Genomic DNA, 12,062 nt, shown 5'->3' with positions numbered 1-12,062 from the left:
AAAAAGATATAAGAGAGTTCTAGAGTTTTATGGGATAGACACCCCATAAGACTACTGGATATTTATGTCTTATGGGTATATATATTTGAATATTTTGATTAGAGAAGACTAAGAGGGTTCACATAGGCAGGCGCATGGGTGCACATAGATATGTGTTTGTTTGAGTTGAGAATGCTCCATAGGACTAGAAGAGATTGAAAGGGTCAATGGATATTGATTGTTCAGTACTTATTGATATGGATTGTATATTTATAATTTTCTACAATTAGTGGATCTTTTTTCTTATCCGTGAACATAGGTCGATTAGGTCAAACCATGTTAAATTATTGTCTCTTACATGATTGATTAATTGTTTGATTTCACTTTTGCTGTGTGATTGTATTAAGGCTTTTCACCTAACAAGTGGTATCAAGCTAAAAGTTTGAGATTTGGGAAAAGACAAGTTTAGAATAGCTCAATTCAAAGAAAGAGTTCGAGTTCATATTTTGAAGAATGAAAATCGATTTGCATGAAACTTGAAGACATACAAGAGAAGATGATTACAAGACTTCCATTATAGGTAGAGTCAAGTATGTCTAGCATGAAGATGGATATTTTGATGGAATTTGAGTCAAGGTAGAGATTGTTAGGAATAGTAACTCAAATCCTATAAGTGATTTGTTGGATATTAGTTAGATATTACTTAATGGATAAAAAAACTTGTAAAAGAATAATTCTAAAAGGAAAAAGATTCTTAATAGGTAAGTTTGTGTGGTTCTAAATAGATGAAATCTTTATAGGGTTAAGTATGAGAAAAATATGTAAGAGAGTTATAGAGTTTTATGAGATAGATATCCCATAAGACTACTAGAGATTTATATCTTATGAGTGTAGATGTTTGAATATTTGTGAATAAACTAAAGAAGACTGAGAGGCTTTACATAGATACAGAGCATGGGTGCACATAGGTATGTGTTTGTTTGAGTTAAGAATACTTCATAAGACTAAAGAAGGTTAAAAGAGTCTATGGGTATTAATTGTTGAGTACTTATTGATATGGATTGTATGTTTGTAATTCTTTACAATTAGTAGATCTTTTTTCTCACTATTGATGTAAGTCAGTTAGGTCGAATCACGTTAAATTGTTATTTCTTACGTGATTAATTAATTATGGATTTCACTTCTGCTAGTGTGGTTAGATTGGAGCTTTTTGCCTGACACGAGGATGCTTAAACCTATTTTCAATGGAATAATCTACTGGCTTTGCATTTTTGCTCGTGAGAATGAAATGCTTGTGAAAATTTTCTTTCAATGACTTTTCCCTACACCATTTATCATACCATAACAAGACATCTTGTCCATTGTCCATGAGCCATCTATAACCTTCTATTCTTATAAACTTTTTTATGGATTGATCACCACTTAAGCGAATTACATCTCCAAATCATCGACATCTTTTTAGTGTTTTTGATACTAGGGACCCTAAATCCTAAATTCTTAGGTATAACTTTCCACTTAAGCTGTAGCAATAAGATTGGGATCAAAGATGGAATCCAACCATCGGACAAATTGGGAAATTGGATGAGAAAAAGTAGTGGTCTTAAAAAAATATTTTTCGATAAAAACAAAATTGAAAGAGTTGCTACCAATATTTTTTAGTGTGTGATTGGTCACTAAAAATTTTTATCATTTTTATAAAACATTTAAAAATGAGTTTGAGTTTTACAAAAAAACATTTTTACGGTCTACAAAATCAAAATTTAGTTCCGAAGTCAATTAGGCGTAGGGAAGGATTAGCACCGTTATAGTACCCATCGAAGACAATACTAATTGATTGCATGTCATCCATTAATTTTAGTTAAAACAATCCAATTTTTAATGTTAAAAATTAATTCCCATTTACTTTTTTTCTTCAAAAGAAATTAAATTTTGAAAAAAAATATTTTTTTATTTTTAGATCAAAATAAAAGCACTTTAAGTATTTAGACACTTTTTTCACTCTCTCTAGAATTTGAAAGCGAGAATTCCTGTTCTTATATTTATTTGGTATAACTACTTGAGTCAGATGAGAGGAAACTCTCATGTTCGATTTTGAAAGGGGGAGAAATCCTGTAGGGCCATATCCTAATTTTGCTTTTGCTAGGCTTATCATTAAAAAACCTACCTTTTTACGATTACAAGGTTCATTCGAATATGAAATTCAGTTTTGAAAATATAGTATCCTGCTTTTTTTTACTATTTCATATATTCCGTGCTCCAATTATTAGAATGGCTATTCGACAGGATAAAAGTACTGGATTAAGAGGACATACCCATTTTTTGTACTATCAATAGAATTAAGTATAACAAGTCACACACTCATATTCCAGAAATACAGAAACAAAACAAAATTTCATGGTCGAACTACCAAAATAGAATGATAGAGTTTCAAAAATATTTCTAATTTAAAGGTTTTCAAATTGCCCTACAAAACTATGATAACACCTGTCATATATAACAATCATAGAGAGTCCACTATAGTTAGGCCAAATCTCGATAACTATATTTATTTGAGATATTATCTTATTTTAAAGCATTTTTCTTTGAAAACTAACTTCTGAAAACAAATGCATGAGATGCATAAAATAATAAAATATGATGAATGCATGACAATGTAACATCAATGGCAGAGTATGAATGTATGGCAATTTAAAATTGCATGTGATGACAAGGTAAAATGAAATACAAATGCATGATTGGTTTTAGATTTTGTAGGTTGGTTTAGGGTTTGGGTTGGTTTGGGATCTAGGTTAAGGTTTGGGGTTTTGATTAGTTTGGGGTCTAAGATTTAGGTTTTAGGGTTTAAGATTTAAAGATTTTAAGGTTTAGGTTTTGAGGTTTGGGGTTTAGGATTTGAGGTTAAGAGTTTCATGTTTAGGGTTTATAGGGATTTGGGGTTTTATGGGAATTATGCATGTGACAGTTACAAATTATAAAAATGCCATTAATGATGCATATGACAAAAGCATGACATAAGAAAAAAATAATTACAAACCAATGCATTTACAAAACTAAACTACAAACAATTTATGTTTGAAAATTTAAAAGGAAAATAGATCAAACATGAAAAACTTTTGAATTTGTTTTGAATGTCTCACCATTTTTTTTTTCTTAAAACCCAACCAAACAAACATAAAAATCACTAAAACTATCGACTAAATTGGCATTTTTTTTTTTTGAAAATTTGTTTTAGCACTTCAAAAACTTGAAAATCAACACAAAAACGTAATCTCTTACATGAAATCAAACAACAATCATCTACCAAAGCAAGAATAAGGTTCGACCAAACAAGAATACTACAATGGCAGAACCTTCAATGTTATTCCATCACTATACTTCTATTTCATTTAATCCAAACATGCATTATTCACTTACCTAATCATCATATAAGGGCATTTAAATCATAAAAAGACATTTATTAAACATGTAGCAAGCTAAAGTAGCAAAGAAAATATGAACAATTAGGACATGAACCAAACACCATCATACATCTCTAACCAAGCAAAATTTGTACAAAGCACAATTAAAACCCTCATTTTATTATAAAAAATAACCTTTAAATGCTAGGAAAATATTAAGAAAAACCAAGAGAAGGTTCAACCATAGTGAAGGCATGTTGGCCAAACCTTCAACTAGGGTAATATTGGGTTATGTTGGTTGTTTTTGCTTGTTCTTTAAGTTCAATCCAACTATTGATTAATTGGATGAAGTTCGATTCAAAATTTGAGTAAGAAAAAGAATGAACTATAAACTTTAAAGAAAAACCACAGACAGATTAAGCAATATGCGAATGCAATCGAAAATGTGATAAGGATGCAAAAAATATAAGATGGAAGTAGAGAAAATACACATTTCAAACAAGCAAAGCATAAAAATTTTCTCTTTTTTTTTTTCACAAATTTTTTGGTTTTTTTCTTTCCTTTGTTTTTTTCACAAGCTACCCAGTCTTCAATTGCAGGAAAACTTCACCTTCCCTTTTGAAGAAGATGAATAAAACTATCTCCTATGCAATTGAATCTCAGTCTTTAGATTTAAGTTTATTCAAAGGTCTATATTCCACCCTTGTTTTTGATTTTAAGGAGCCAACTTTAGCCACTAAATCAAGATTCCTAATGTGATCCAATGGTTCAAATTGTTTACTACCAAAAATGTGATTTTTAAAGCTCTTGGATTAAGTGAAAAAATCATTTTGCCCCAATACAAAGTTTTCAATCTTTAGGCCACTTTTTTGAAAAACAATGTTCCTATGTTTATTTTGGGATTTTAGGGTACTAAAAATCATAAAATAATATGAAACTAAAATATGAAAAGTTTTGTGAAAACCCGACTTCGAAAAGGTCAAATTACGAAATTACCCCTAAGAGGTATTTTGGTAATTTCATACCTTTTGAGGTATTGCCATGGTTATGAATGCACTAAAAACAATCAAATATTTTAAAAGCATGTTCTAGAAAATTTTAGGAAAAACTAACCTCGAAAAGGTCGATTATGAAATTACTCTTAAGGGGTATTTTAGTAATTTCACACATCTCGAGGTATGATTAAGGTTTTCAATACTCTAAAAATCAAAAAATAATATAAAATTATGATCTGAAGCTTTTCGTGAAATTATGACATTGAGAAAGTCAAATTATGAAAATACCCTTAAAAGATATTTTAGGATTATTTTGATAATTTCACACCTCCCAAGGTGTAATTTGAGTTCTTAATATATAAAAAATCATGAAAAAATATTGAATTATGCTTTAAAAGTTTTCACAAAAATCCGACTTCAAGAAGGTCAAATTACGAAAATACCCCTAAGGTATTTCAGTAATTTTACACTTCCTAAAGTACAATCAAACTTTCTAATGTTTAAAATCACAAATTTCAATTTTAATCCTCATTGATTCCAACTTGGTTGTGAAATTTGAAAATTGACTAGGATTCTATCATTTTGACCAAGTTTGATAAATTTTGACTAATTTTGACTTTGTTTGATCAAGTTTGACTAAGTTTGATTAGAATTGACTTTGGGGCATTTGGGTCAAATTAGTCCAAATTTTGATTTTAGAAATTTGTCAAAATTAACAAAATGTTAGATTTGAATTAGGTCAAAATTTAAAGTGCTCCACAGATGGTAAAATTTTGCCTGGACAAAATTAGATATCTACAACTATCCATATTTACATATTTCTAAGAATCAGAAATGATTGAAAAACTAAAGACACTGATTTTGTTTGAGACCAATGGCTAAGAGGGTCTTGTTTGTACATTTGTTTGTTTTCATGTTGGACGAACGGGTTTTTTTTTTTATAGAAAAGCTCCTATAAATATAGATAGGTGATGTTAAAAATTAATTTTGAAAAAGGCTTCTATAAACATAGAAATGTGACTTTAAAATTCATTTTGAAAAGGGCTTCTATAAACATAGGCATATGACTTTATAAATTATTTTGAAAATGGCTTCTATAAACATAGAAAAGTGGCTTTAAAAAAAATCATTCTAAAAAGGGCTCCTATAAATATAGGCAAGTGACTTTAAAAATTCTTTAGAAAATGGCTCTTATAAACATAGGCAGGTGACTTTAAAAATCTGTTTTGACAAGGGCTCCTATAAACATAAGCAAGTAACTTTAAAAATAATTTTGAAAATGGCTCTTATAAATATAGATAGGTGACTTTCAAAATCATTTCGAAAAGGGCTCCTATAAACATAGGTAAGTGACTTTAAAAATCATTTTGAAAAAGGCTCTTATAAACTTAGGTAGGTGACCTTAAAAATTATTTTGAAAGGGCTTTTATAAACACAGGTAGATGACTTTAAAAATCTTTTTAATAAGGGCTCTTATAAACATAGGGAGGTGACTTTAAAGATAATTTTGAAAAAGGCTCCTATAAACATAGGCAGGTGACTTTAAAAATCATTTTGAAGAGGCCTCCATGCAGGTGACTTTAAAAATCTTTTTGAAAAAGGCTCCTATAAACATAAGCAGGTAACTTTAAAAAAAATCTTTTTTAACAAGGGCTCTTATAAATATAGGTAGGTGAGTTTAAGAATATTTTTGGAAAGGGCTCCTATAAACATAGGCAAGTAACTTTGAAAATAATTTTAAAAAAGGCTAATTTAGTCTCGAAAAATTTTAAAAAGTCTCATTTTGGAAGTTAGGTTATATATGAAGCTCTAAAATGTATTCTAGTCTACTTTAAAGGATTCTTCCTCTTTTTTGGCTTTTTTTTTTTGTCTCTTCTAAAAAAAGGTTCATTCTTTAAATGTACTTATTTTTTCATGATCAAATTCATTCTACATGTAATGTATGTAATGAATGTAAGGAAAACAATATGGTTCCATAAATTTTGTTCATAAATTTTGTTCATATCATGTGCTTGTACCTATGGAAACAAGATTTTCATGATCATAAATATTCTTCAAATTTACAGTTCTGGCAAGGTCATTAGTAGTCAAACCGTACTCATCCAATTGAAGTCTTTCTTTAACTCAAGCTTATCTTTTTTTCTTCAAATCTTTTTACGCTAAACTTTGATGGTTGACTTGTGAAATTTTGCCAAAAACACCTTTTCTTCTTTTCCCTTATCCTCATCATTCATCTTTTCTATTTTTTCACCATCATTATTTAGTCATCATTCATTTTTCCATCCAAGTTTATGTTCGTCATTTATCATTTCCAGTCTTTCCCCTTTTTTTCATTTATTTCCATTTTTCATCATTTCATTTTCACTTTCACTCACTTCTTCTTTTTTCTTCTTCTCTTTTTCTCCTTTCTTCTTCTCTTTTTCTCATTTTTTTAGCCTTGTTGGTTTAGCTTAGTTATCCTAAAACCTTATATATGCATATTTCAAGTTTGATTATGAGAATTATCATTCAATATCAACAATATCATATTAAATGCAATGCCTTTTTTTTTTTTAGTTCATGATAAGCAAAAATGTTTGAATGAAAAGGATAAAAGGTATTCATTGAAGTTTTAGAGATTTGATTCAAGAGTTGTATGGCAAGAAAAGAATGGAGTTATAATTAAGCGTAGGAAAAAAGTAGATAAATGAAATGGTAACAAGAAACTATTTTCAAAATTGCCAAATATTAAACATTATGATGAATTCAGATCATTCATTCATGATCTTCTTCCAAGAATTTTGTCTCATTAATTGCTTTGAGTAATGCTAACTCATCGGATGGCAATCTTAACCCTTCACCTATCAATCAATGATCTGTCTTCTATTTCTTCTATCTTAAATTATGGTGTTGCCCTCATTTTCTTTCTATTTCTAGCTTGGAGCCCAATTTCCTCTTAATACCTAAGCTATTTTTTCAAGTTTTCATCTTGGTATTTCCTTCTATGATCTAGATTACCCTTTTTTTGGGTTTTCAACTTGCATCTTCATTTTTATCTTCTTTTCTTTTCTTTTTTTTCTTTTTCTTTTCTTTAAGCATAGTATTTATTGACAGTATCTGAGTTTATAGGATTCAGCAATTCATCACAATCCATTTTTGCTAGAATTAGGGCTCCACTAGAGAATGTCTTTTTGACCACATATAGACCTTCCCAATTGGGTGTCCATTTTCCTCTGTTGTCATGCCAGTTGAGCAATATTCTCTTTAAAACTAATTCCCCTTCATGAAAGCATATAGGCTTCATCTTCTTATCATGTGCCCTTATCATTTTTTTTTGGCATATCTTGCCATGATTGAGTGCTGCAAGCCTCTATTCCTCAATCAAATTCAACTTTTCATAACAATTATGGACCCATTCAGCTTCTTCTAAATGTGCTTCTATCAGAACCCTTAAAGAAAGAATTTATACTTCGATAGGCAAGACCATCTCTATTCTATATACCAAAGAAAAAGAAGTTGCCTTGGTAGAAATATAGACTAATGTTCTATATGCAAGCAGAGCAAATGGCAACTTCTTCTGCCAATCTTTATAAGTCTCAATCATTTTCTCCAATATCTTTTTGACATTAGTCCTACAACTTGTTCAAACTTTCTTTATTGTAAAAGTATAAGTACTTTTCACAAAGTACCAAGCAAAGTAAATGGTTCTCGTTGGGATACAAGATATTGTTGCTTTTGTTTACCAAAAAAAAAAAAGCATTTCTCCCTTTCATTTTGTTTGGTTTCAATCTTGGTCCTTCAACTTGTTCAAACTTTCTTCATGGTAAAAGTATAAGTTCTCTTCGCAGAGTACCAGGCAAAATAGTTTGTTACCATTGGGATGCACGGTATTGTTCTTTCATTTACCAAAAAAAGTATTTCTCCCTTTTATTTTGTTCTTGGTTCTTACATAGCCGAAAATTACAAGAGTTAAGATAAACCTAATCTTGGATGAGATTGCATGAATTTGCATGCTTTTTAAGTCCCATATGTTTGAAACCTAAAGATCATGAAAACATGCAATAAACGCACCATATTCGATCAAATTTAAAAAATTTTGAACTAAAAAGAACTTGTAAAATACTATATATTTTACTGCACACTACATTTACTCTTTTCTAACAAGCTATATACAAATTCAATCTAAGTTTCTATTGTTGGATTATGAGAAAATAACTAAAGTAATGTATTGATTCTAAATAGACAATTTGAGTTTAAAACAAAAATTTTGAAAAGTTTTAGAAAACTTTTACACAAATTTTCTCTTCCCTCAAGTTGAATGACACATTGTCTTCAATGTGCGAAAACATAATAATAAAACACTAAAGGGTGTAGACACCGAATTTTGTTCGGAACATTTTAGCATGGTTAACCAAGCCCATTTACAACTTTTTAAGAGCTCATAAAATGCATCGATATTTAGGTATAATAAAAAGAAGACCCATATGCTTACTGTCAAACTCTTTTGCATGGGATTTTTATGGATGATATCTTTTCACGTGGATGTATAAAGAATAAAGAATAAATGAAACGAGTAAACCCCAAACTCAATAAAGTCAAAATTGCACAAAACTTAGTCAAAATGAATAGAACCAAGGTTAATCCTTGAAGTTCACAACCTGATTAGAATCAATGTGATTTAAAATTAAATTTGGTGATTTTTTGAAACATTAAAAATTTTTATTGTACTAGAAAAAGTGTGAAATTACTAAAATACCCTTATAAGGGTATTTTCATAATTTGGCTTTCTCAAGCTTGGATTTTTATGAAACTTTTCAAATCTTAATTTCATAATATTTCATGATTTTTGGTGCATTTGAAATCACAACAATACCCCAAAAGTGTAAAATTATCAAAATACCTTTGTAAGTGTATTTTCATAATTTGGCTTTCTCGAACTTGGATTTTCATGAAACTTTTCAGATCTTGATTTTATAATATTTCATTTTTTTGTGCATTTGAAATCACAGCAATACCCTAAAAAGTGTGAAATTACAAAAATATTGATATATGGGTATTTTTGTAATTTGACCTTCCTGAGCTCGATTTTTCATGAAACTTTTTAGATCTTGATTTTATAATATTTCATGATTTTTGGTGTTTTAAATCCCAAAAATGAACATGAAAACATTGATTTTTAGGAAAATGGCCTAAATACCGAAAACTTTGCACTAAGGGTAAAATAGTTTTTTCATGGGTTTAGAGGTTATAAAAATCTAACCTTTTCAGTGAATAATGTGAACCATTAGATCTTTTATTGATCTTGATCTAATGGCCAAAGTGGTTCCTTGAAATGAAAAAGAAAGAAGCTTTGACCCTTGGATGAGATTTCATCCAAGGGTCTATATTAATCCACAATGAGATATTTTGAAAGGGATTGATTCTTGAAGTAGGCTAGAGAGTCTAGTCAAAGAAGGGAAGATGAGCTAGAAGACTGGTAAAGGAGCTAAACAAATAAAAAAAATAGAGTGAAAGAGGCTGTTAAAAAATAAGGAAAGCCAAATAGAGGAGGAAGGAAGAAAAAAAAAAGAAAAAGGAGAAGAGTTTGCCAAATAGCTAGGGAAAAGGTCTACAAAAGAATAAGGATGAGGCTGGTGGAGAAGAAAAGGAAGGACGTAAAAAAATATAGGCCTGCTGAAAAAAGTAAAGCTGAAACTTGTGGTAATCTTTTCATCTTTGCATTTTTTGTTTTTCTTTATAAATGGCACCGTAGCAGGAAAAATTCTTGTTGACTTTGCTCTGGTTTCTTGGCTCCATTTTAGTTGCGTTTTTCTTCATTTTATTGCTTTTAATTCTAGCTTTATTTTATTTTCCTAGCACTTGTATTTTGTTATTCATTTAAACTTTGGTCATTACATCTTAATCAATGAAATTTCCTATTTTTGGTTCAGCTTAGTTTCTTTTATTTTTCCAAGTTTAAACTACTTTGCTTTGAGCTTGTTTCTTGTTGAGAAGTATGGCTTTTGATGGCTGGATGGATTCTTGTTCATCATTGGGCATGATAATAGCTTGACTTTTGAATGTTTGATTTTTTTTCTTTACCATTTAACTATGGTTCTACTTGCTTTTATTTTTTGCCCAACCCTTATTTATATTGTTTATTGAGCTTGTTTTAGTTACTATTCACTTGTTATTTTAATTTAGTTTCATGTTATTTTACTATGGTTTCATGATAGTTTAGGAGCTTCCATTTTCATCACTTACATTTCATTTATTTTTCTCTTATCTTCTATATGAATGTACGATTTTGAAAGGGCTGTTTCCATGTCATTTTTTTCAGTTTTTGTAGTAAGTTGCCTTGCATTTTTTGTTTGTGCTTGAGGGTCCATAGTTGTTGATTAAAATGTACTTATGGATGAAGAAAAATGAAATGTTTTCATGCTTATTACTTAGTGGATGTTTATGGAATATAAAAAATAATAAGGATATAGAAAAGTTTTTATCCAATGATGAGATATTAAGGAATTTTGAGTAGTTTTTCTTTAAAGACTCTAGGTGAAAATATTTTTCTAAAAATAGTACCAAAGTAATGGAGTATTTTAAAAAATATTTAATATGAAAAAATTTCATTTATCTATTTTTCTAAGATTATTGTACATTGAGAATAATATCTGATGATTAATATTGTGATCAACTAATTTTATTTATTACAAATTTTAATCAAAACTAAAGATTAGAATTAGAGTATTAATTAAGAAAAGAAAAAATGAATGAAATTTCTAAGGATGGGATGCTAAAAAAGTTCGAGTAGAGATTCCTAAGAAATCTCTAGGTAAGAAAATTTTTCTAAAATATAGTCAAAGTATCGAAGTATTTAGAAAAATTTTCAATAAAAATTTTATTTGCTTTGTTCCTTTCAAATTTTTTAATGATAATTGGAAAATAATTAAACAAGATTAAAACATAATCAATATATGTTCTTCGTATGCATATTCTATTTGATCGTTTGCACTACATAGTTTTAAATGCAAGTGAAATTTTAGATGATGAGACTCTGAGAAATCCGAGTAGTGATTCTTGAGAATTCCCTAGGTGAGGAAAGATTTCTAAAAATTATCAAAGTATTGGAATCCTTAGAAACTCTTTTCAATCCGAATTTTTTAATTAATTTGAACAATTCTCATAAAATTAAATAATGAGAATTTCTAGTGATGGAACTTTGAGAAGTCCAAGTTGTGATTCCTGAAAATTTCCTAGGTGAGAAAAATCTTCTAAAAATTATCAAAATATTGAAATATTTAGAAGTTTCTTTTCAATGTGAAAAAATATCATTTCTTAATTATTTTCTTTTATTTGAACAAATTTTCTTATTAAATAAGTGAGTTTTTAGGGAATAAATATATTTGTAGATAATTATATTATTACATGGCTTTTAATAAATTTTATTGAAAAAAAGACAAAAATCTTCGAGGATGAGATCCTAAAGAAATTTAAGTAGTGATTCTTTAGGAATCTTTAAATAAGAAAATCTATCTAAAATGCTGCTAATGTATTAGAACATTTAGATTAATTTTTGATAAAAATTTCTCGTTCTTTTATAAATGGCATAGAAATGCTATTTATTTTTAAAATTATAGATATCATATTTTATGGAAATAACTATAAACTACTGAAGATAGGATTTTTGAGAATTTCAAGTAGCGATTCTTAAAAATTTCTTAGGTGAGATGTT

Source organism: Durio zibethinus, chromosome 11 (genome assembly GCF_047325235.1).
Source record: "Durio zibethinus cultivar Kanyao isolate XHJ-2024 chromosome 11, ASM4732523v1, whole genome shotgun sequence".
Taxonomy (NCBI): Eukaryota; Viridiplantae; Streptophyta; class Magnoliopsida; order Malvales; family Malvaceae; genus Durio; species Durio zibethinus.
Note: the sequence above shows the minus strand (reverse complement) of the source record.